Source organism: Bos javanicus, chromosome 2, assembly GCF_032452875.1.
Source record: "Bos javanicus breed banteng chromosome 2, ARS-OSU_banteng_1.0, whole genome shotgun sequence".
Classification (NCBI taxonomy): Eukaryota; Metazoa; Chordata; class Mammalia; order Artiodactyla; family Bovidae; genus Bos; species Bos javanicus.
Window position 1 is genome coordinate 128,289,384 of NC_083869.1, and position 24,830 is coordinate 128,314,213.

Sequence of the window (24,830 nt, forward strand, 5' to 3'; positions counted from 1 at the left end):
CCTGCCAGATCCCGAAGCAAAGAGTGGGATATCAGAAACCCAGACGCCAATGAGTGCATCAGGAGGCCGGATGGATGGAGATGCAGAAACCGATAGAGCAGTGCGCTCTGCGCTTGGAGGTGGTCCAGGAGAAAGAAACCCACCACTGATTCTGGGCTGCCTGCAGAGGCCCTGGCATGGTAGCCTGCAGGGTCCACCCCAGCACAGGCACTGCTTGGCCAGCAATACCTGGCCAAGGTTAGAGAGATTCCTGCTTTGGATTATTTTTCTCCAATATCAAACATATATCTTTTAAAAAGTAAATTGAACATATATAACTTGGGGTCTTTATTTTCAATATATATGAGGTTTTTTTTTTTTCTTTTTTTAATTAAAAGGGTTTTCTGGGCAACTTAAAATCCACTTTACCTTTCCTTTTTTAACCTTCCATTCTATTTTATTGGAAGACTAGAAAGTAAAGGGAAGTGTTGTAGTATTCATATTCCCAGAGAATCTCCCAGATCGCTGTAGTGACAAAGCACTCGGATAAGGAGACTTGAGTCTCCCCTAACAGTTCTTCACTGGGTATATCTCATCCTTTCTGGACTCCAGTTTCCTCACCTGAAGGAGCCCTCTATTACCTTTAAGGGTTCCTGTAGCATCTATTTCTGCTTTATTGACTATGCCAAAGCCTTTGACTGCATGGATCACAACAAACTGTGGAAAATTCTGAAAGAGATGGGAATACCAGACCACCTGACCTGCCTCCTGAGAAATCTGTATGCAGGTCAAGAAGCAACAGTTAGAACTGGACATGGAACAACAGACTGGTTCCAAATAGGAAAAGGAGTATGTCAAGGATGTATATCGTCACCCTGTTTATTTAACTTATATGCAGAGTACATCATGAGAAACGCTGGGCTGGAAGAAGCACAGGCTGGAATCAAGATTGCTGGGAGAAATATCAATAACCAACAAAGGTCTGTCTAGTCAAGGCTATGGTTTTTCCAGTAGTCATGTATGGATGTGAGAGTTGGACTGTGAAGAAAGCTGAGCACTGAAGAATTGATGCTTTTGAACTGTGGTGTTGGAGAAGACTCTTGAGAGTCCCTTGGACTGCAAGGAGATCCAACCAGTCCATTCTGAAGGAGATCAGCCCTGGGATTTCTTTGGAAGGAATGATGCTAAAGCTGAAACTCCAGTACTTTGGCCACCTCATGCGAAGAGTTGACTCATTGGAAAAGACTCTGATGCTGGGAGGGATTGGAGGCAGAAGGAGAAGGGGACAACAGAGGATGAGATGGCTGGATGGCATCACCAACTTGATGGATGTAAGTCTGAGTGAACTCTGGGAATTGGTGATGGACAGGGAGGCCTGGCATGCTGCAGTTCATGGGGTCAAAAAGAGTTGGACACGACTAACCGACTGAACTGAACGGAGCTGATTGGAGAAGACTCTTGAGAGTCCCTTGGACTGCAAGGAGATCCAACCAGTCCAACCTAAAGGAAATTAGTCCTGAATATTCATCAGAAGGACTGATGCTGAAGCTGAAACTCCAATACTTTGGCCACCTAATGTGAAGAACTGACTCATTTGAAAAGGCCCTGATGCTTGGAAAGATGGAAGGTGGGAGGAGTAGGGGATGACAGAGGATGAGATGGTTGGACGGCATCACTGACTCAATGGACATGAGTTTGAGTAAACTCCGGGAGTTGGTGATGGACAGGGAGGCCTGGCGTGCTGCAGTCCATGGGGTCACAAAGAGACAGACATGACAGAGCTACTGAACTGAATTGAACTGTAGCTCCTATACCCTGTGATCCTGCAGGATAGGGATCAGACTGGATGTTGCTTTCCTCCTCTCAGAGCCTAGGGGGTCTTTAGAGGGCTGACTATCCGGCTGGGAGAAGCAGCACAGTGTCCAGGCCTGTCCCTCAGGTGTAAATTCTACCAGCAGGGGATTCTTCCCTGAGAAAAGACCCTGATGGTGGCAGGAGAGAAGGCAGAGGCTCAGAAGATGTGATGGGGGACACGCCTTTCAAGGTAGGGGGTGGGGATTGGATGGGAGATGAGGGTGGCGGTGGGGAGGTGGTTAGGAGGGGAGAATTTGGGGTGTCTACATCACTTCTGTAAAGAGATGCTCTCTCTGGAAAATCAAAGCTCTCCTCTCAAAGCCAAGAGCCCCAGTCCTCAGCCTGGGTTCATGCATTCCACAGACATTCACTGAATGCCTGCTCTGTGCAGGGGCACTGTTGTAGGCAGGGATATGGTGAGAAAGGCGGCAGGCTTACTCCCTGAGTTTACAAGTCAGTGGGAAACACAGATATCCAATGATTATGAGCAATTATGGAAAGTGCTAAGAGGAAATGTTTTGAACTTGGCTCTTGAGAGAGATACAGTGCTTCCCATGTCCTCTTGATGTGTTTGCCCAAATCTCTCACCTCCAGTTCAGATCTCTGCTTTCCTAGTCACCGCAGGGAGATGGAACACTCAACAGGCTGCCTGCCAGGACGTAAGACAGGCTGTAGGCTCCTCACTTGGCTAAGAGTGGTTCCACCTCGAGGACACAGCTCCCTCCCGGCCTGAGGCAGCAGTGGCCATGGTCCACAGGAGGAGACAAAAGACTGTGGGGATAAGCTGTGGGGATAAGCTTTTCCCCACAGAGCAGATTTCCCCAGAGACCCAGCACGATCCCCTGGCCCAGCTCCCCATGAGCTTGGCTCAGCACACACACCCGGGGCGGGGGTCGGCCCTCCTGGCCCCACACGGCCCCCTTCAGCTATCTCACCAGCAGCCAGGACACGGCAGGACCAGGTGAGAAAGGTCCCACTGCCATGAAGGGGCCACGGGAGCCCCTCTCCCGCTTCCTCTTCCTTTCTCGTCAGGCACCCGCTGTCCTTTGCTGTCTCTTGGCATCCCTGGCCCCTGCAACTTGGGGATGGACACTTAGAGGATGTGAGAAAGGCAGCTGACCTACCTAGAGTTCCAGCTGCTCCATCTACTGCCACGTGGCCACCAGGTCAGGATTCCAGCACTCTGTGTGCCTTCCCCTACTCTGCGCTCTGGCTGAGCTTATCATGTTACTCCCTTGCCCCTCTCAAGAAGGGGTGCCCCAAATCTGTTGCTTTGGGCTTATCTTAATCGGTTACACCGCTCCATCCACCTACACCACCGTCTCCTATCCATACCCATCTGTTAGGGCCTGGCCATCTCTAAATTCACTGTTTATTGACTACTTGCCACACGCCAACTGTGGTACTACATGCTCACTTACCGTTCATTCATTCAACAAATGCGCGGTGAGACCTACTGTTTTTGTTGTTGTTTAGTCTCTAAGTTGTATCCGGCTCTTTTGTGACCCCAGGGACTGGAGCCCGCCAGGCTCCTCTGTCCATGGGGCACCATATAATGGTGAACAAAGAGACGTGGCCCCTGACTCCAGGAAGCTACAGTCTGGTGGAAATTAATAGCTCATTTTTACTGAGTGCCTATAATATACAGACCTTGTCCTAAGCACTTGTCAGATAGTCAGATAAGGATCTGACAATCTGTCAAAGAAATTGCCTTGTTTACAGAGTAAAGCAAACAATAGAGAAATGCAAAGCCCTGCCCAAGACTCCCTTGTAGCTCAGTCGGTAAAGACTTTGCCTGCAGTGCAGGAGACCTGGGTTCCATCCCTGGGTTGGGAAGATCCCCTGGAGAAGGAACTGGCAACCCACTCCAGTATCCTTGCCTGGAAAATCTCATGGACAGAGGAGCCTGGTGGGCTGCAGTCCATAGGGTCACAGAGAGTAGGGCACGACTGAGCGACTAACCCTTACTTAAGGGGCAGAGCAGGGATTCCAATGCCCAGGCTGACTGATTCCAAAGCAGAAGCTCTTAGCACTATGCTTTCTTTCTTCATGGCTGTTGTTTCGTTACTCAGTCGTGTCTGACTCTTTGTGACCCCATGGACTGTAGCCTGCCAGGCTCCTCCATCTATGGGATTTCCCAGGCAGTCTTCTTCAGGGGATCTTCCCCATGCAGCGACTGAACCTATGTCTCCCGCAGCTCCTGCACTGGCAGGCCGATTCTTCACCACTAGCGCCACTTAATCCCACTTCCTCCAAGGAAACTTCCCGACTCTCCTCCCAGACTAGAGGGATTCCTAGATTCTTGGAAGCCCGCCTAGTATATGACACACCCATGTCCTCCTCCTGACAGGTACCCAGACCACAGAACGTGTCCCGCCTCCTTTCTCCAGAGCTGCTGAGTTAGCTGATCTGAACTAGAACCCTGGGTTCTTCCTCCTAGCTGTGAGTTTTCATTGTAGATACTCCTCCAAGAGGGGCTTCCGCACAGGGCCGACCCTTCCAGATGCCCATTTCACAGATGAAGCCAACAGAGGTCCTGAGTGCTTTAAAATCATTTCAACCTCCTGGCTGGCCGGGTCTCTTTTCTTCCGGGGAGTCTCGGCCCCTCCGCCAAAGGCTTAGTGAGGGAGGTGGGACAAGGAAACGACTCGCCTGCCAGATGCTCGGGTTAACACGCCCCAAAGGCAGGCTTCTCCGCGAGGGTCGAGCTTGCGACGCGTGCCCCGTCCCCATTTCCAAAGCCCGAAACAGACAACCGGCCTTCCTCTCCACTCGGACCACAGCCCACCGCCCTCCAGGAGCAGACCCCAGGCACTTCCTCCAACGAAGGGGGAGGGGGGTGGGTGGGACTTGGGGACCCCTCACCTTCCTCTCCCGACTCCCCTCCGAGGATCGAGGCCGGCAGGTGGCCTGTGACCCGCCGCGCCCGAGCCGGACCGCCCGTGCCCCCGGAGACTCGGGGTCCCCCACTTCCCGCTCCTCCTACCTGTTCGGGGGAGCCCCGCGCACCGGCCGCCGCCCCGCTCCGCCTCCCGCCAGCGCCGCAGAAGCAGCCCGGGCTCCGGCTGCCCCGGGATCCCGCCCCCGGCCCCGCCCCATCGCGCGCAGGTGATCCCGGGAGGGGCCCCGTTGCCCCCTCGGTCCCTGCCTTGGGGGCCGCCCCAGGGGCGCCAGGCTCGGGGCACTGGCTGGGCGGCGCTTCGTGGCCGTGTCCTCACGCTTCTCCCGGTCCAGGCCCTTCTTGGGGTTCCAGTTCGCCCAACCCAGTCCCTCGGTCCACCAAGGCCACTTCAGCCAGGGCCGAACGGGAGAAGGAGCTTTACAAACATGCCAGGCTAGCTAGATGTGAACTGCAGGGAGTGCGTTAGGTGTCTTTTTTATTTAAAATAATATTTGTGGCCTTAAATTTTTTTTTTTATTGGAGTATAGTTGATTTACAAAGTTGTGTTAGTTTTACTTATGTAGCCAAGTGGATCAATTACACAAATAGATATATCCGCCCTTTATTTAGATTCTTTTGGAATATAGGCCATTACAGAGTATTGAGTAGAGTTCCCTATTCTATACAATAGATTCTCATTAGTCATCTACTTTATCTGTATAGTGTCATCTATTTTATATATAGTAGTGTGCATATGTCAATTCCGATCTCCCAATTTACCCCTCCCCATTCCCCTACCCCCTGGTTGGTTCTCTACATCTGTGACTTTACTTGTGGTTTGTAAATAAGTTCATTTACAAAAAAGTCTCCTTTTTTTTAGATTACGCATTAAGCTGAATCATATGATATTTGTCTTTCTGAGTCTGACTTCACTCAGTATGACAGTCTCTAGGTTCATCCATGTTGCTGCAAATGGCATTAATTTTGTTCTTTTCTTGTTTAATGGCTGAGCAATATATGAGCTCTATCTTTATCCAGTCCTCTGTTACGGACATTTAGGTTGCTTCCATGTCCTGGCTATTGTAAATGGTGCTACAATGAACACTGGGGTGCAGGTACCTTCTCAAGTATGATTTTCTCTGAGTTTATGCCTACAAGTGCAATTGCTGGATCATATGCTAGTTCCGTTTTTAGTTTTTTAAGGAACCTCCATACTATTCTCTGTAGTGGCTGTACTTGTATGCTGCTGCTGCTGCTAAGTTGTTTCAGTCGTGTCCGACTCTGTGCGACCCCATAGACGGCAGCCCACCAGGCTCCCCCGTCCCTGGGATTCTCCAGGCAAGAACACTGGAGTGGGTTGCCATTTCCTTCTCCAATGCATGAAAGTGAAAAGCGAAAGTGAAGTCGCTCAGTCGTGTCTGACTCTTAGCGACCCCATGGACCGCAGCCTATGTACCTGTATAGCTGTCTTTAAAGTTGGATTGTGTGGGGAATTCCCTGGCGGTCCGGTGGTCAGAACTCCACGCTTCCACTGCAAGGAGCATGTGTTCCATCCCTGGTCTGGGAACTAAGCTCTCCAAGCTGCATGGTGAGGCCAAATAAATAAATAATTGGGATTATGCTAATCTGACTGAAGGGTTTGGGGGAGGTTTGCCAGCTGGGGAGTCTCAAAAGCTCTGCCCTGTAGGATCTGGCAGTCTCCTTCATCAGGCTGGTTTGTGGCTGGATCCATGAAGCCTAGCACTCTATTATGGACACACAACGGGCCCTCAATATTTATAGAAAAGGAGAAGAGATCTTAGGGGAGTCCCCATTTACAAACAGAAAACTGAAACCCAGGCAGCAGACTGAGTTGCCCACAGTCACATAGCAGGGGAATGACAGAACCAGGAGTACAGTCAGGTTTCCCCACCGTGTTTTCAAATTATTTCTAGAAAGTGTTTGGTTTGGGGCCTATTGCTTTGCCACTGGTGCCTATGAGATGCTGTCAAAGCCTTGATAACTTCTTCCCAAGTTGACTGAGAACTAAGAGAGAACCACGTGTTTTCATAGGAAACTCTGGTGATGTTTATTAAAAAGGATTAAGACGTGAAATTCTGTGAATCACTATATTGTACACCTGTAACTTATATTGATACATTAACTATACTTCAATTAAAAAAAAAGTGCAATTCTATCATTCTACTTTTTTTTTTTAAGTGAAAGCAGGTTTATTGAGAAAGAGACACGTTCCATAGACAGGATGCTGTCCATCTCAGAAGGTAAGCGTAGCCCCAGGACATGGGAAGTCAGAGCAACCTGCGATTCTACTTTTTCAGTGAATACTTGAAACAGGGTCTTTGGCTTCAGAGAGCTCCTCTGTGATGGGAGAGGCAGAAGGCAGGGAGAGTTCACTGAAAAATCACTCTGTTCTTGAGAACTGAGATCTATGAGGCCACCTCAAGATGCTTCCAGAAGCTCTTGCTGTGTTGTGCAGGGGGTCAAGAGCTCTAAAGTCAGATGGTCTTAAGTTCCAATCCTTTTTAAACCTGAGACTCAGTTTCTTTCAGTTGAATGAAGGTAATATACCTACGCTAGTATTGTTGTGGTGAGAATTAAAAATGAGATAATGCTTATAAAATGCTAGATAAATGGAAGAATTTTTATGCTAAGTGGTAGGGGCTGGGGAGGTGGACATGCTGACACAAGGGGACCTCAGCATCTCTGGTACAGTCCCCTCTGAGGGATTCAATGATCTTCAGCCTTCTGTCATCCACGGCTCTACCCCACCCTCTGCTTCTCCGTTAACCCAGGCCAGCCAAGTCATAGGACACCTGCCATGTCAGAATGGCTTTGCACACACCTGCCATGAGGGATCTGGGGATGAAACTCTGAAACCCAGCAGGACCCTGCAAAGCCTTGCCTGGTGCAAGATCTTCTGCGTCCCTGACTTCTTGTTTGGCTTTCTCCAGTTCCAAACAGCAGACTCAAGTAGTCAGCGATTAGAAAATAGAGTCAAAGGACTCCTAGTTCCTCCTGAAGGCATGTAGATAATCTGACACATACCCTTGCATTGTCCTGCAGAAACTAAGCCACCCCCACTCACTGGGGTGACTGGTGATTACATGTTGACCATAAGGATGCAGACTCCAGACTGGTTGGAAGTGGAAGGTGGATGCTTGAGATTCAAAAACCATCTCCCTGTTACCTCACCACCAGCCAATCAGAAGAATGTCCATAAGCTGATCATGTGCCCTGAGACCTATCCCTATTGCTATAATACTTTTAAAACTCTTGCCTAAAGGCCAGAGGAGTTCAGGTCTTTTGAATACTAGCTGCCCGTTCTCCTTGCTTGATGCCCTGCGATAATTGATGCCCAGCACAATAATTGTGCTGTACTTTCCCTCAGCACAATCCGTTGTCCGTAGATTGGCTCTGCTGGTGTCACGTGAGCAGACTCAAGTTCAGTCTGGTAACAACTCTTCCTCTCACCAGCCTCCCTCATAAGGAATTGACCAGGGTCAGACACACAAGCCAAGCTCAGCGAGGCAGAGGCATGAAAAGGCTCTAGCTAAACTTCTTCTCTCAGTTTATTTATTAAGTCCTCCTGTTCACTACAGGCCAGGCACTCTGCAAGGTGGGGCAGAATCAGTGGGGGCCTTGCCTCATCCTGTAGACGTCACCTTCCAGAGGGGCTGTGGGGACAGCTGACATGAAGCACAAAAGATGGTCACACAAGAGAAGGACAGTCTGGGAAAAGTCCCCTGAAAGACATACCATGCTGTTTTTGATTATTATCGGTAGGAGAGCAGGAACTCCTTCAGAAACAGAGGGAAGGGTGAGCACCATCTGCCGGGAGAAGACAGCTGAGCTGAGATGGAAAGGACAAGCAGGTAGATGGAGGAGGAGCTGCAGCTGGGCAGTGTTCTGGAGGCAGGGAAAGCCCACAAGGTCAGATGGTTGACTGGAGTAGGGGCGGAGGGCAGAGTGGACAGGAGGAGATCAGAGGCAGACAGAGGTCAGATCTTCTAAGGTCTTGAAAGTGAAAGTCGCTCAGTCATGTCTGACTTTGCGACCCCATGGACTATCAGTCCATGGAATTCTCCAGGCCAGAATACTGAAGTGGGTAGCCTTTCCCATCTCCAGGAGATCTTTCCAATCCAAGGATCGAACCCAGGTCTCCTGCATTGCAGATTTCATTCCACAAACCATGAAACCCATGGGATGGGGAGTTAAGAAAGGCAGTGGCCTGATCTAACCTGTTTGTTTATTTTTTCTTTTTTGCCTGTGCTGGGTCTTCACTGTGGTGCACAGGCTTCTCTAATTGTGGTGTGTGGGCTTAACTGCCCCATGGGATATAAGTTCTCTGGCCAGGGATCAAAGCCGTGTCCCCTGAATTGGAAGGCAGATTCTTAACCACTGGAGCATCAGGGAAGTCCCTAACCTATGTTTTTAATAGATCACCCTGGCTGCCCAAGTAGACTAGATCAAGGGAGCACAGGCAGGAGGGTGGTGTGGAGCAGGGGGTGTCAGTGGAAGAGGAAAGAAGTGGTCATATTTGAGATATAATCTGCAGGACAGGCAGACAAGAATTGCTGACAGAGAGGAAGGTTCAAAGAAGGCCACGTAGTGGTATGTCTGCTGCCAAGTCAGTTCATGCCCTGAAGCTGGAGGCATGGCATGGAGCTGCCATGACCAGGATCGCTGCCCCTCCTTCTGCCGAGCTGGATGCAACCTCAGGTCGTCCCTGGATCTTACTCCAGAGAGCCTGGAGAGGTGGGGCTACGTGCCCAGGTAGAGGCAGAGGTCCCCTAGCTCCCAGTCCAGAACCTGCCTGACCCACTGGCCTGGATTTATTCCTTGGGCAAACCACAAACAGGTCATCCCAGGTGCCACAGCAGGCAAAGGGACTACCAAGTGATACTCTGCATGTAAAAACTAGAATGATCACAATCCCAAACGGTAAGAGAATGCGAAGCCAATTGTGCTTCGTAATAGATGCGCCAGATGTATAAAAGACTCAGGTCTTTCCAGCTGTGGAGACATGTGTGTGTGAAATTGTGATTTAGAATAAGAAATATATATTTTAGTATTTGTCCATGGTTTTTGGCTCATAGCTCCCCAAACCTTGTGATTCTTAAGTGATTAGGGTAATAGTGGCATCTTTCATTGTAATACTTGGTTTTTCTCCTCAATTCCTAAAATAGCTTCAGAGTGAAATGAGTGTCGTCTGTGATTCACGACAAACCCCTTTCAACCACATCTGAGTTTATGTTGATCAGGTGGTTTTAGGAAGGCCTCCAAGTAGCCTAAGGATGAGAGCTAGTTGCTGGACAAGCTGAGTGATTAGAGGGTTAGAATTTTTTAAAAAATATTTGTCTTGTGTATTTGTTTATTTGGCTGCACCGAGTCTTAATGTGGCATGCAGGATGTTTGATCTCCATTGTGCCATGTGAGATCTTCAGTTACAGCATGCAAAACTCTTAGTTGCAACACGTGGAATCTAGTTCCCTGACCAGGGATCAGACCAGGGGACCCTGCATGGAGTTTTAGCCACTGGACCACCAGGGAAGTCCCCAAGTGTTGAAAATTTTAGTGTCACCGTCCCCACACACACATCCAGGGAGGGGAGAGGGGCTGGAGATCGAATCAATCTTCAGTGGCCAAGGTTTAATCAATTGTGTTTAGATAATGAACCCTCCATAAAAAAACCCAAAAGAAGCTCGGAGAGCTTTCCCAGTGGGCAAAGAAGACTACGTTCACATGCTGGGAGGGTGGCACCCCCCAGGCTCCATGGAGACAGAAGCTTCTGTGGTCAGGACCCTTCTGGACCTCGCCTTGTGTATCTATACATATGGCTTTTCATTCGTATCTTTTAATATCCTTTCTAATAATCTGGTAACCTAGTAAGTAAACAGTTTGCCTGAGTTCTGTGAGCCATTGTACCAGATCAATCAAGCCCATGGAGAGGGTCCTGGGAACCTCTGATTTACACCAGGTCATCAGAAGCACAGGTAATAACCTGGACCATTAATTAGCATCTGCAGTGAGAGTCAGTCTTGTAGGACTGAGCCCTTAACCTGTGGGGTCAGATGCTATCTCCAGGGAGATAGTGTCAGAACTGAGTTAAATTGTAGGGCATTTGCTGGTGTCACACAATTGCTTGGTGTAATAAAACTACCTGCCCCTCCCCCGCCCCGTTTCCCCAAACACATTTGCTGGCCAGAAGTGTCAGAAGTAAAGCTGCATATTGAGAGCCCAGGAGATATGGGTACGTTTTTGCATGAGTGCAGAAACAGAAAATAAAAACAGCACGTGCAGACCCCGACAAGTATATAAAATGAATGTCCGTGTGCTGATGAAGATTTGAAGAGTTTGGCAGAGTGTAAATAAAATATGGGGATTTTCCGTGTTCTTTTTTTCCCTGTAGAGAAGATGGTGTTTATGTTAAACAGTTTTCTAAGTGAATGAAAATGGCTCATGAAATTATCCAACAAACCACCCCTGTTTCAGATGTACCATATGGATCCTTAGGCTCTGGGAGATTTAAAAAGAACAAAAAAACTGCTCTTTCCACATAGAAGGTATTCAAATGCATGGAGCTAACCTTCCTTTTCTTGTTAGCAGAGGGTGTTGCTGCAAACCAGCCTTTGAGCACCTGGGTTTTTATCCCCTGGCTGGAACTGTGCAGTCTCTCACTTCTGCCCTTAAAGCCTTAATCTGCTATTTATGGCTTTTGAGATGGTTGCTGGGGAAACAAGACAAATGTCACAGAGGATTAGAATGCAATTTCGAGGGGAGACAAAGCACAGAGATTCATGAATCCAGAGACATCCAAGTCCACACTGACTCAGCCAGCACACAAAAAAGAGGAGGCAAACATACCCAGGCCCGTTGATTCTGAAATCAACGCCTTGCCTCTCAGCCAAGGGGATGAAGACAGCAACAAAGGCTGAAAGACTCAGAAGCCACGATTCTTAACTATCTACAGTGCACACTGCGTGACTGTCCATATGACTGTCGCCCATATAAATAGTACTCTTTGGGGACTTTCCTGGTGGCCCAGTGGTAAAGAATCTGCCTTGCAATGCAGGAGGCATGGGTTCAGTCCTTGGTCTGGGAACTAAGATCCCACGTTTGTTGCTGTTCAGTTGCTAAGTTGTGTCTGACTCTTTGTGACCCTATGAACTACAGCATGCCAGGCTTCCTTGTCCTCATTATTTCCCAAACTTTGCTCAAACTCATGTCCATTGAGTCAGTGATGCCATCCAACCATCCCATCCTCTGTTGTCCCCTTCTCCTGCCCTCAAATTTTCAAGCATCAAGGTCTTTTCGAATGTGTTTGCTCTTTGCATCAGATGGAACTTCAGCTTCTGCATCAGTCCTTCCAATGAATATTCAGGTTTGATTTCCTTTAGGATTGACTGGTTTGATCTCCTTCCTGTCCAAGGGACTCTCAAGAGTCTTCTCCAGCACCACATTTCGAACCCAATTCTTTGGCGCTCGGCCTTTATGGACCAGCTCTCATGTCCATACATGACTACTGGAAGAACCACAGCTTTGACTAGATGGACCTTTGTCGGCAAAGTAACGTTTCTGCTTTTTAATACACTGTCTAGGTTTGTCATAGCTTTCCTTCCAATGAGCAAGCATCTTTTAATTTCATGGCTGCAGTCACCATCAGCAGTGATTTTGGAGCCCAAGAAAACAAAACCTGCCCATTTATTTTTCCCCATTTGCCATGTCATGATGGGACAAGATGCCATGATCTTAGTGTTTTAATATTGAGCTTTAAGCCAGCTTTTCCACTCTCCTCATTCACCTTCATCAAGAGATTTTTTTTACTTCCTCTTCACTTTTTGCCACTAGGGTGGTATCATCTGCATAACTGAGGTCACAGAGCAACTATGCCCTGGGCCACACCTACTGACCCTGTGCTCTAGAGCCCGGGAGTTGCAACCACTGAGGCCTCATCCTGCAACTTCTGGAGCCTGAGCCCCAACTAAAGAGTCCACGTGCCACAGTGAATATCCCATGAAATATCCCACAACAAAAATCCCACGTGCCCCTACTAAGACACCACACAGCCAAATAAATAAATAAATTGTTTTAAAAGTGTATTCTGTGGTACCCAGAGATGTGATCCAGAGGAGGCAGGACCCATTCCCCCAAGCTGAGGTCCTGCATTTGGATTAATTCCCATTTGAGTTCTGGGAGCATCTGGCTGATGGAAGGTGAAGAAAGGAGAGAGTGACCAAGACTGAGCCAGGCTTCTGGAACCCCCAGCAAGCCACCTGGTCTCTCGAGGCTTCTGTTTTCACGTCTGTAAAATGGCAGATTGGACATCTAGAATTGAGCTGTCTTTTGGACTCTGTGGGAGAGGGAGAGGGTGGGATGATTTGGGAGAATGGCATTGAAACATGTGTAATATCATATATGAAACGAGTCGCCAGTCCAGGTTCGATGCACGATACTGGATGCTTGGGGCTGGTGCACTGGGACGACCCAGAGGGATGGTATGGGGAGGGAGGAGGGAGGAGGGTTCAGGATGGGGAACACATGTATACCTGTGGCGGATTCATTTTGATATATGGCAAAACCAATACAATATTGTAAAGTTAAAAAATAAAATAAAATTTAAAAAATATATATCCTTAAAATGGCAGATTGGGCTGTTTTGTATCTGAGGCTTCTTCCAGTGAGTTTGACTCTCATGACTGTCCCTTTAACCAGCCAGCCCATGTCACACCTGAGAACTTCCTCATTTTTATGATAATTTTTAGGAACCCTATGATTCAATCTCACTGGTTGCCAGGGAAGAATTTTCTGTTCCCAGAGTGAAAACGAGAGGCTGTAAATGAAGCCCTTTGGCCGCCAGCGCAAGCTGCCTTTCCTCACCTTGGCAAGGAAACTGTCTTGTTATCTAGGATTCTAGGAGCACTTCCTGGCAGCAGCGAGCCTGTCGGCATCTCTCTTTGCTGCTGGATTCGCTCTCCCCTGGTACCTCCTGGTCCCCTCTAATATCACAGTCACCCTAGGAAATCCAGAGCAGGAGTAGAAGGAATATACACACACAAAGAAGCGACTCCGCGTCCTTCTGGGGGGCCTCAGGCAGATCTCCTAACTTTTCTGGGGTTTAGTTTACTCTTCTATGGTTCATTCATCCATGCAAATATTTACTGAGTGCCTGCTATGTGCCAGCAATGAATAAAAGAGACAACAACCCCTGTCTTGATGAAGCTGACATTCTGATATGAGGGGAGAACACTAAAAATAAATAAGCCAGGGATAGGGCATGTTGGAAGGTGGTAAGTGATTTGGGGAAAAATAAAAGGAAGGTGGACTGGTGATGTCTGCTGCCTACCCAAGAGTTGCCATGAGGACTGAATGAGCTGATGTTCATAAAATTACTTCCTCAAACAGTAATGGGCTATGCAAATATAAAGGGTAATTATATCATAATGTTTTGTTCAATGAAAGCATATTCAAAAGATCCGAAAGTCATGGAGAATGTGGTGACCCAGGAATGGAGAACCCAAGTCAGCTTGAATCATGGCTGGAACCGGGAAGGGAGCTTGGACATCCTTTAGCCCAGGGATTTGGCAGTCCCTCAGAGTCACCCACGTGCTTTGAAAAGAGATCAAAGTCGCTCTGCAGAGTCCATGGAACCTAAGTCTCTGAGGGCACGGCCAGACATGCACATGGTTTCTTACAACCATCCAGGTGATGCTAATGTGTGACCAGGGTGGACAGCAGCATCTGACCACAGAGAGGGGATGACTTACCTAAAACCTGAAATGTTTCCTCCCCCAGGCCCGGGGTCACTGCGTGTCACTTGGCACCTCGTTCCCCTCCCTGCCGGGAGCCCCCACAGGGCTGTCGTGGCGTCTCAGCCCCTCCTCCCACCTTCCTGAAGGCCGGAGTGGCTCTCTTGAGTGTGTGCTCACTCAGTCGTGTCCAACTCTTTGTAACCCTATGGATGGTAGCCTACCAGGCTCCTCTATCCATGGATTCTTCAGACAAGAAAACTAGAGAGGGTTGCTATTTCCTACTCTAGGGGATCCTCCCAACCCAGGAATTGAACCTGCATCTCTTGTGTCTCCTGCGTTGGCAGGCGGATTCCTTGCCACTGTGCCACCCAGGAAGCCCAGTGGCTCTCTTACCTGAAGGCTAAGAAATTGCGTGAGTTTTCAGCAATGGCCAGGCTGCTGATCACTCCAAATTAAATTTCGGTTATGGGCTGAATTGTGTTCCACTCCCCCCATTCCTACCCTTTCCACTCCCTGAAAATTCCTATGTTGGAAGTCCTAACTTCTAATATAATTTCTTCAGAATCTGATTGTATTTGGAGGTATGGCATTTAAACAGGTAATTAAAATATTAATAAAATGAAGTCGTATGAAAGTGAAAATGTTAGTTGCTCAGCCATGTCCGACTCTTTGCGCCCTGATGGACCACAGCACGCCAGGCTTCCCTGTCCATCACCAACTCTTGGAGCTTACTCAAACTCATGTCCAAGAGTCGATGATGGCATCCAACCAACTCATCCTCTGTCATCCCCTTCTCCTTCCACCTTCAGTCTTTCCCAGCATCAGGGTCTTTTCAAATGAGTCAGTTCTTTGCATCAAGTGGCCAAAGTTTTGGAGTTTCAGCTTCAGCATCAGTCCTTCAAATGAATATTTAGGACTGATTTCCTTGCAGTCCAAGGGACTCTCAAGAGTCTTCTCCAACACCACAGTTCAAAAACATCAATTCTTTGGCACTCAGCTTTCCTTATGGTCCAACTCTCACATCCACACATGACCACTGGAAAAACCATAGCCTTGACTAGATGGACCTTTGTTGGCAAAGTAATGTCTCTGCTTTTTAATATGCTGTCTGTGTTGGTCATAGCCTTTCTTTCAAGGAGCAAGTGTCTTTTAATTTCATGGCTGCAGTCACCATCTGCAGTGATTTTGGAGCCCAAGAAAATAAAGTCTCTGTTTCCATTGTTTCCCCATCTATTTGCTATGAAGTGATGGGACAGGATGCCAATATCTTAGTTTTCTGAATTTTGAGCTTTAAGACAACTTTTTCACTCTCCTCTTTCACTTTCATCAAGAGGCTCTTTAGTTCTTCTTCACTTTCTGCCATAAGAGTGGTGTCATTTGTATATCTGAGGTAATTGATATTTCTCCCAGCAAATCCTGATTCCAGCTTGTGCTTCATCCAGCCCAGCATTGTGCATGATGTACTCTGTATATAAGTTAAATAAACAGGGTGATAATATACAGCCTTGATGTACTCCTTTCCCGATTTGGAACCAGTCTGTTGGTCCATGTTCAGTTCTAACTGTTGTTTCTTGACCTGCATACAGATTTCTCAGGAGGCAGGTCAGGTGGTCTGGTATTCCCATCTCTTTCAGAATTTTCCACAGTTTATTGTGATCCACAGAGTCAAAGGCTTTGGCATAGTCAATAAAGCAGAAATAGATCTTTTTCTGGAACTCTCTTGCTTTTTTGATGATCTAATGGATGTTGGCAGTGTGATATTTGGTTCCTCTGCTTTTTCTAAAACCAGCTTGAATATCAGGAAGTTCATGTTTCACGTATTGCTGAAGCCTGGCTTGGAGAATTTTGAGCATCACTTTACTAGCGTGTGAGATGAGTGCAACTGTGCAGTAGTTTGAGCATTCTTTAGCATTGCCTTTGGGATTGGAATGAAAACTGACCTTTTCCAGTCCTGCAGCCACTGCTGAGTATTCCAAATTTGCTGGCGTATTGAGTGCAGCACTTTCACAGCATCATCTTTTAGGATTTGAAATAGCTCAACTGGAATTTTATCACCTCTACTATCTTTGCTCATAATGATGCTTCATAAAGCCCACTTGACTTCACATTCCAGGATGTCGGGCTCTAGATAAGTGATCATATCATCGTGGTTATCTGGGTCATGAAGATCTATTTGTATAGGTCTTCTGTGTATTCTTTCCACCTCTTCTTAATATCTTCTGCTTATGTTAGGTCCACACCGTTTCTCTCTTTTATTGTGCTCATCTTTGCATGAAATGTTCCCTTGGGATCTCTAATTTTCTTGAAGAGATCTCTAGTCTTTCCCATTTTATTGCTTTCCTCTATTTCTTTGTGTTGATCACTGAGGAAGCCTTTCTTATCTCTCCTTGCTATTCTCTGGAGCTCTGCTTTCAAATGGGTATATCTTTCCTTTTCTCCTTTGCCTTTAGCTTCTCTTCTTTTCTCAGCTATTCTCTTGGCAAAACTCCGTTAGCCTTTGACCTGCTTCATTTTGTACTCCAAGGCCAAATTTGCCTGTTACTCCAGGTATCTCTTCCTCTATGATGAAAAGGACACCTTTTTTGGGTGTTGGTTCTAGCAGGTCTTATAGATCTTCATAGAACTGTTCAACTTCAGCTTCTTCAGTGTTACTGGTTGGGGCATAGACTTGGATTACTGTGATATTGAATGGTTTGCCTTGGAAACGAACAGAGATCATTCTGTCGTTTTTGAGATTGCATCCAAGTACTGCATTTGGGAGTCTTTTGTTGAATATGATGGCTACTCCATTTCTTCTAAGGGATTCTTGCTCACAGTAGTAGATATAATGATTGTCTGAGTTAAATCCACCCATTCCTGTCCATTTTAGTTAGCTGATTCCTAAAATGTCGATGTTCACTCTTGCCATCTCCTGTTTGACCACTTCCAATTTGCCTTGGTTCATGGACCTAACATTCCCGGTTCCTATGCCATATTGCTCTTTAAGCATCAGACTTGACTTCCATCACCAGTCACATCCACAACTGGGTGTTGTTTTTGCTTTGGCTCTGTCTCTTCATTCTTTCTGGAGGCATTTCTTCACTTATCTCCAGTAGCCTATCGGGCATCTGCCGACTTTGGGAGTTCATCTTTCAGTGTCCTATCTTTTTGCCTTTTCATACTGTTCATGGGGTTCTCAAGGCAAAAATACTGAAGTGGTTTGCCATTCCCTTCTCCAGTGGACCACGTTTTGTCAGAACTTTCCACCATGACCAGTCCATCTTGGGTGGCCCTACATGGCATGGCTCATAGTTTCATTGAACAAGATAAGGCTGTGGTCCATGTGATCAGTTTGATTAGTTTCCTGTGATTGTGGTTTTAAAAGCATAAAAGCGTATACTTAGATAATTAAAAGCATATACTTAATTACATATATTTAAAAGCATATGCTTAATTATCCATGTTCCGATTAGAGCTTGAAAGTTTATTTCCACTGCTGTTTTGTTGCAATTATGAATGGTATCTTATTACTTACAGTTTGGCTATTAATAGTGGAAGAAAATGCTACCGATTTTGAAAAGAAATTATTCTATTCAGCAACATCACTGCACCTTCTTAGAGATTCTGATAGTTTCACTTGGTTTTTACATTTATCAAACCATGAAGTTTCCCTCTGATGTCCCAGTCTAAGAATACTCTTACTTAGAGAAATTATTAAACAAATTTTAATTTGTAAGCCTATCCTTTAACTGATTAAAGTCAGGATTTTAGTAGAAAATTTCTTTCAGTGTTCTTCATGCACCAGTGCAATGAAACACTCCTAAGCAAAAGGGCTCCATAGTTGACCAGAGTTTTGGAGACTCAGAATGTACAAATTTGTAAGTTCCTAGAAGCACAACAATATAGAAGCTGTTTAACTTTTCCAAACATTTCAGACAACAAGCTTTTCCCAAATAACAAATTTTGATACACTCTATTTAAATACCTAACCTACAAATTACTTATATTTATATTCTCTATGTTTCAGAAGACCAGGGGAAGTTTGGCAAGATTTTACATCTTTCCTGTAAGCTTTAGATTTAAATCTTTTTTTTCATCTAGATTAGAATTATATTTTGATGTGTTCAGTGAAGGCAGAGTGGGTTACTGCTCACTCCTCATATCTGTTCTAACATGTTTCTTGGTGATAATACAATTCCAATACAAACATTGTTGAATTTAACTTTTAAAGCAGTCTATTTTTTTCCCCCCATTTTCTTTCTTTTATTTAAGTCAGTCTACTATTATGAGGTAAACTACCTAAAGCTTTATTCTAGTATTCTCTATTCTGCATTACAACAGTGTTTTATTTTTAGGTTATTTGCAGTGTTTTTCCAACTGGCTGTTTCAGGAAAGAATTTTTAGCTCCAGTGAAATCTTATTTTAAGGTCATTACATACAACAGACTGCCAGGCCCCGGTCACCTGGAGGCCCAGCTCCACCTGGAGGCCACCCCCAGAACACAGCTTGAAAACATCTGGGACAATGGCAATGTCCCCAGCAACTCTGAGTTAGTGGTATTAAAACAGAAAAACACTACTAATTTTAAGAACCTTTGAATCCTAGTATGTTTCCTCCTGAAAAACAAAAGATATCAGTTCAACAGAGTAGAAGAGTGTGGTAGAGAGGACCTGGGGACAGAGGCAAGAAACTCAGATCTCCCAAGTGGGCGACCAACCAGATGTGTGAACTTGGCGATGTCTCTTGGGCCGTTTGCTTGCAAAGGTGTGAGTAGGAGGCGTGGGCCGGGGGAGTGGAAGCCACTGAAATACGTGTGTTCTGAACTGTCCTGTGAGTTCTCACAGGTGCTGGAGCGGGGCCTGGGTCTCCACTCTCCCACTCTGCCTCCTTTCAAAAGAAGCAGCTTTGTTTACCTTTTTTTTTTTGGTAACCGGTTTACAATGGGATTTATATAAGATTTTATTTGAATAAAGAGCAGATGGCTTAAAAACTGGTATGGGGACTTCCCTCATCGTCCAGTTTTTAAGAGTCCACCTTCCAATGCAGGGGACACAGGTTCGATCCTTGGTCAGGGGACTAAGATCCCACACCCTGCAGGACAGCTAAGCTCTGGCGCCACCACTACCGAGCCCATGTGCTCGTCAGCCCGAGCACCACAACTGGAGAGAAGCCTGGAAACTAAGACCCAATGAGGCCAAATAAATAAACAGATAAATAATATTTTTAAAAAGTGGTATGTATATATATAAAAAATCACTGTACTAAATAATCTCTACAGTCATTCCTTCTAGCTTTAACATTTTGGAGTTTTTTTTTTTTTTAACTAAGACAGAAAATAGGTTTTTACCAAAAATAAATAATTTTTAAAAAAGATGTATTTATTTATTAGCTGTGGTGGGTCTTCGCTGCTGTGTGTGGGCTTCTCTAGTTGAGGCGAGCAGGGGCTACCGTCCGTTGCAGTATGTGGGCTTCTCATTGCAGTGGCCTCTCTCCATGCTGTGGAGCATGGGCTCTAGGGTGCTTGGGCTTTGGTAGCTGCAACACATGGGCTCAGCAGAGGCAGTGCACGGGCTTAGCTGCTCCATGGCATGTAGGGTCTGCCTGGACCAGCAATGGAGTTGGTGTCCCCTGCACTGCAAGGAAGATTCTTAATCAGTGGACTACCTGGGAAGCCCAAAGGCAAATCATTTCTAGCTGAGGAGCAAACCAGGGTAACAACTTTTCTTGGTGAAGAACATAAACCAGAGTGGTTATTTCCAGAGTCAGTGGCGAGTCACCACCACCTTTAACTCCGGCACAAACACAGCACTAACCTGCAGTGGGATCAGGTTAAAGAATCAAACATAATATCTCACTTTTCTGCCTTTTCTGTGTTATTACCTAAACGTAAGTGATACTTATTGAAAATACTACAAAGAAAACTCAACTCACAGGATTTAAAAAAAAACAACTAACTTTATTAGCTTTAAAAACAAAACTGTTACCATTAATCACAAAGATTTCCCCCAAAATTGCATTCTGCTTTTGTCACCTTGACAAGACAAGGAATGTTTAAATGTCCTCAAAATACAGAAGAGCTGAAGTTGACAAATAACACAGTACTACACACTATGAATCGCCACTGTAAGCACACTAAAATGTGGAACGCACACCTGTGAATTATCGGCCAGTTTTTGGAAGTACAGTAATATCCACTACAGATGATAGTAGCAGAAAGGTAATGTCCCCCAAAATGTAACAGAAGCTCGGACATTTGCAGATAAAATAATAAATCTGACTCCTGGGTTCAGTTAACACAGAAGTGAAATGGTGGAGAAACATTTCTTGAACTTGGAGGCTACGCACAGTATGCTGCTGCTAAGTCGCTTCAATCGTGTCCGACTCTGTGCGATCCCATAGACAGCAGCCCACCAGGCTCCCCCGTCCCTGGGATTCTCCAGGCAAGAACACTGGAGTGGGTTGCCATTTCCTTCTCCAATGCATGAAAGTGAATAGTGAAAGTCAAGTCGCTCAGTCGTGTCCGACTCTTCGCCACCCCATGGACTGCAGCCCACCAGGCTCCTCCGCCCATGGGATTTTCCAGGCAAGAGTACTGGAGTGGGGTGCCATTGCCTTCTCCGAAGCACAGTATAGGAGGATTGAAATCACGGGGCCCCGACTTGGGCTGAGAAGCGGTGGGAGGAGTATGGCACACCAGCAGGACTAGCCACCTTTCTCTCTCCTCAGTCCCTAGTCCGAGTTAGGAAGACTGGGGACTGCATAGAAAACAACACAGAAAACCATAGATTAGGTGCACAGATGTGTCCTCCCGTATGACAGGAATGGACAGTCGGTCAAGGCCACAGGAGTTCCACGAGCCTGCAGAGCACAGTTTTGTTTCCAAAGGAAATGTAGGTTTACAGGAGAGACCACACGACTGGTTTAGCAAAAGGCCTTCAAACTTTTGTTTAAATGGACAGGGATACTCTGACTTAGCCCAAGATTAGCTCTTTTTAACCCTCGCTGGAAAGTTCTAATTCAACCGTTTTTGAATTTTTTTGATCAGTGAATCTAGGAATTGGAAATTTCAGTTGCTTAGTTGCTTGTATATTCATTAATAATGACACTCTACAAATTATTACAATTTCCCCCTGATTCATGGTTAAAAAACAATGGCATTCCAATGAAGGTGCTCTGACTGACCCCACACCAATGGAAGTTTAAAAAACATGTATTTATCAAATTGTTGGACAAGGTTCATAAATCTTATTCTTTAAATTTGTTGAACCTTTTAAAAGACACAGTTCTACAACACGGACTTACTTCTTAAGCTAGAAGGCAACTACGTCTCCAAGTCTTTAGTTTCTTTATATTAGAGTACTTACTGTAAGAAATTCCTTTCCTACAGGAAGATAAAAATGCAGGTGAGCCAAGAAGGGAAGACTGACTGATCTCACCAGCAGGAGAGGTATGAAGTACATAACTCTGGAGAAAAGAGAGACATCCACCAGGCAGTGAGCCTGACGCACCGAAGAATTTTGTTGTTTCCAATGCTTAATTATGTTTTAGATTTTCCCTTCTTAAAAAAAAAAGCCATGGACTGTAAACAAGTCTGTATAAAAACACGAAGCACAGGTCAGCCTTCAGTCATTGACAGAACTGCATCTCACAAACACTGAGTGAGCATTCCCTTCCACCGCAAGCCCTTTCCAAATCATATTAGGTCTCATTCTGCTTCATTACAGTCATGTCTCAAGTATGCCTATTTATATTCTAATCCGATTATTATGAAAATCTAGGAAGGCCTACACAAAATGTCACCACAATTCCTGGCTACCAAAATAACATTAAGTAGATTCCAAATCCAATGGTACAAGGACACAAAAATACAAAACATGAAATTCACTCATTGAAATTACGAAGTCACTGACTTCGTCAGATAAGATTTTTCTTATTCATTGTATCTCACTGGGGAAAAGGAATTTTTTCCCCTTTTGTTTCTTATGACTGGTTATCGCGGCCTCTGAGTGTCTTTAAGAAGTCAGTGCAAGAAAAAGTAGAGAAAAGCCACAGCCTGGACGTTGGGACTGCCAATTCGAGAACCTGGGCTGCCTTCTGTGGGCTTCGTAGCAAGTCACATCGCCTGCTTTCTCATCTAAGCAACACGAGGATTCGACGATATGATTTCCAAAGCTGCCCTCAGCTCTGTAACTGAGATTCTGAGAAATCAAATATTTCCACTTTATATCACAACATTTTAAAAAGATGGGATTAATGTGAATGGGAAAAACAATCATATTCTACAAGAATGAAAGTGCTAGACTGACGCTGTCTCCTGGCATCTCTTTGATTTGAATATCCCATAAACCAAAATGTTGATTTAAACGTTTATGCTACAAACAACGAAGTCCAGTTGTATAGCACAGGGCGCTATAGTCAATACCTTGTGATGAGCCGTAATTGAAAAGAATATAAACAAGGATATGTATCTGTATGTGTAACTGAATCACTTTGCTCTACAGCAGAAACTAACATAACACTGTAAAATCAACTATATTTCAATTAAAAAAAATACCCTTTACGTTGAACTTAAAAGTTCCCAGTAGCTTTTCTTTGGCTCTTAATTACCGATAGGCTTTAGTGTACAACATTTTGGAGAAGCAGAATGTGAAAGGACTAGTTTGCTTTCACCTGATTTTCAGCTCTCCAAGGCAAGGGAACTGTTTTTACCATTTCTGCCTCTTAGCACCTAAACCAGTAGATGCTCAGAGGCATACACTTCTAAATATAACAGATTCACTTCTGGTTTCATCAGGTGGGTAAATTGAAAGAACCTAGACCACAAGAGCCCACGCACTGCAAGTTCTGTCAACTATTTTTATTGTATTATAATTTTCTTATCTTCTACAAATGTTTTTCCTAACAAAAAGCATCATCTTCTTCCCTCACAACTGCCTAACCTGATTCGAGATTATGGTGTCTAAAGAAACCATGGCTATTATACTTAAGTTAAATCTAAGTGATGACTCAGTTTCAAAGAAGAAACTGAGTTCATGTACATGAACTTATTAAAAGGTACTTAAATAAAAGATTAATGAGACTCATCTCTCACAAGATGGATACATGAATTGGATACAGAATAGTCAAAAAAGATCATAATACCTGGGGAGATTCTGGTTGATTTCACAATATTAAAATGTTAATGGGTAGGAATTGCCTGGAGGTCCAGTGGTTAGGACTTGGTGCATTCGTTGCCAAGGGCTTGGGTTCAATCTCTGGTCAAGGAAATAAGATTCTCTCGAGCTGTGGGGTACAGTCAAAAATTTTAAAAAGTTAATGGGTTTAGTAGTTTTTCTTTTAGAGCTCATGTTGTGGAAACACTATACTAGAAAGAACAAAAATATTAATGTTTTCCATTCAGAAAAGTTGCAGTGGAAGCTTGGAGTCTTAACCTCTGGACCACCAGGGAAGTCCTCAGAAAAGTTTTACATATATTAAATTAAAAACATATTATTTAATATATACTTAATTTTGGTTTAAGTTTTTAATTTATTCAACATTGAAAAAAATAAAGAGAAAAAGAAATATTCAGGTAATTTGCATTGTTGGTGGGGCTTCCCTGGTGGCTCACACAGTAAAGAATGTGCCTGCAATGCAAGAGATCTGGGTTCGATCCCTGGGTTAGGAAGAGGCCCTGGAGAAGGAAATGGCAATCCACTCTAGTATTCTTGCCTGGAGAATTCCATGGTCAGAGGAGCCTGGTGTGCTATAGTCCATGGGGTCACAAAGAGTTAGATACAACTGAGCAACTAACACTTAAATTTGCATTGTTGGACTATAAAAGACAGTTTAAGTTAGGGATAGACTGGTTCCAAATAGGAAAAGGAGTTCGTCAAGGCTGTATATTGTCACCCTGTTTATTTAACTTATATGCAGAGTACATCATGAGAAACGCTGGACTGGAAGAAACACAAGCTGGAATCAAGATTGCCGGGAGAAATATCAATAACCTCAGATATGCAGATGACACCACCCTTATGGCAGAAAGTGAAGAGGAACTCAAAACCTCTTGATGAAAGTGAAAGTGGAGAGTGAAAAAGTTGGCTTAAAGCTCAACATTCAGAAAACAAAGATCATGGCATCCGGTCCCAACACTTCATGGGAAATAGATGGGGAAACAATGGAAACAATGTCAGACTTTATTTTTGGGGCTCCAAAATCACTACAGATGGTGACTGCAGCCATGAAATTAAAAGACGCTTACTCCTTGGAAGGAAAGTTATGACCAACCTAGATAGCATATTCAAGAGCAGAGACATTACTTTGCCAAGAAAGGTCCGTCTAGTCAAGGCTATGGTTTTTCCTGTGGTCATGTATGGATGTGAGAGTTGGACTGTGAAGAAGGCTGA

General features: G+C 45.2%; 1 protein-coding gene across 1 annotated transcript in view; it reads right to left on the bottom strand.

The window, feature by feature from the left end:
- NCMAP (non-compact myelin associated protein) overlaps positions 1–4,917 on the bottom strand; it is a 51,328-nt gene extending 46,411 nt beyond the window's left edge. The window contains exon 1 of the mRNA XM_061393115.1: positions 4,820–4,917. The gene's annotated coding sequence lies outside the window, so the exon portion shown is untranslated. The remainder of the gene's footprint in view (positions 1–4,819) is intronic.
- Positions 4,918–24,830: the final 19,913 nt, after the last annotated feature.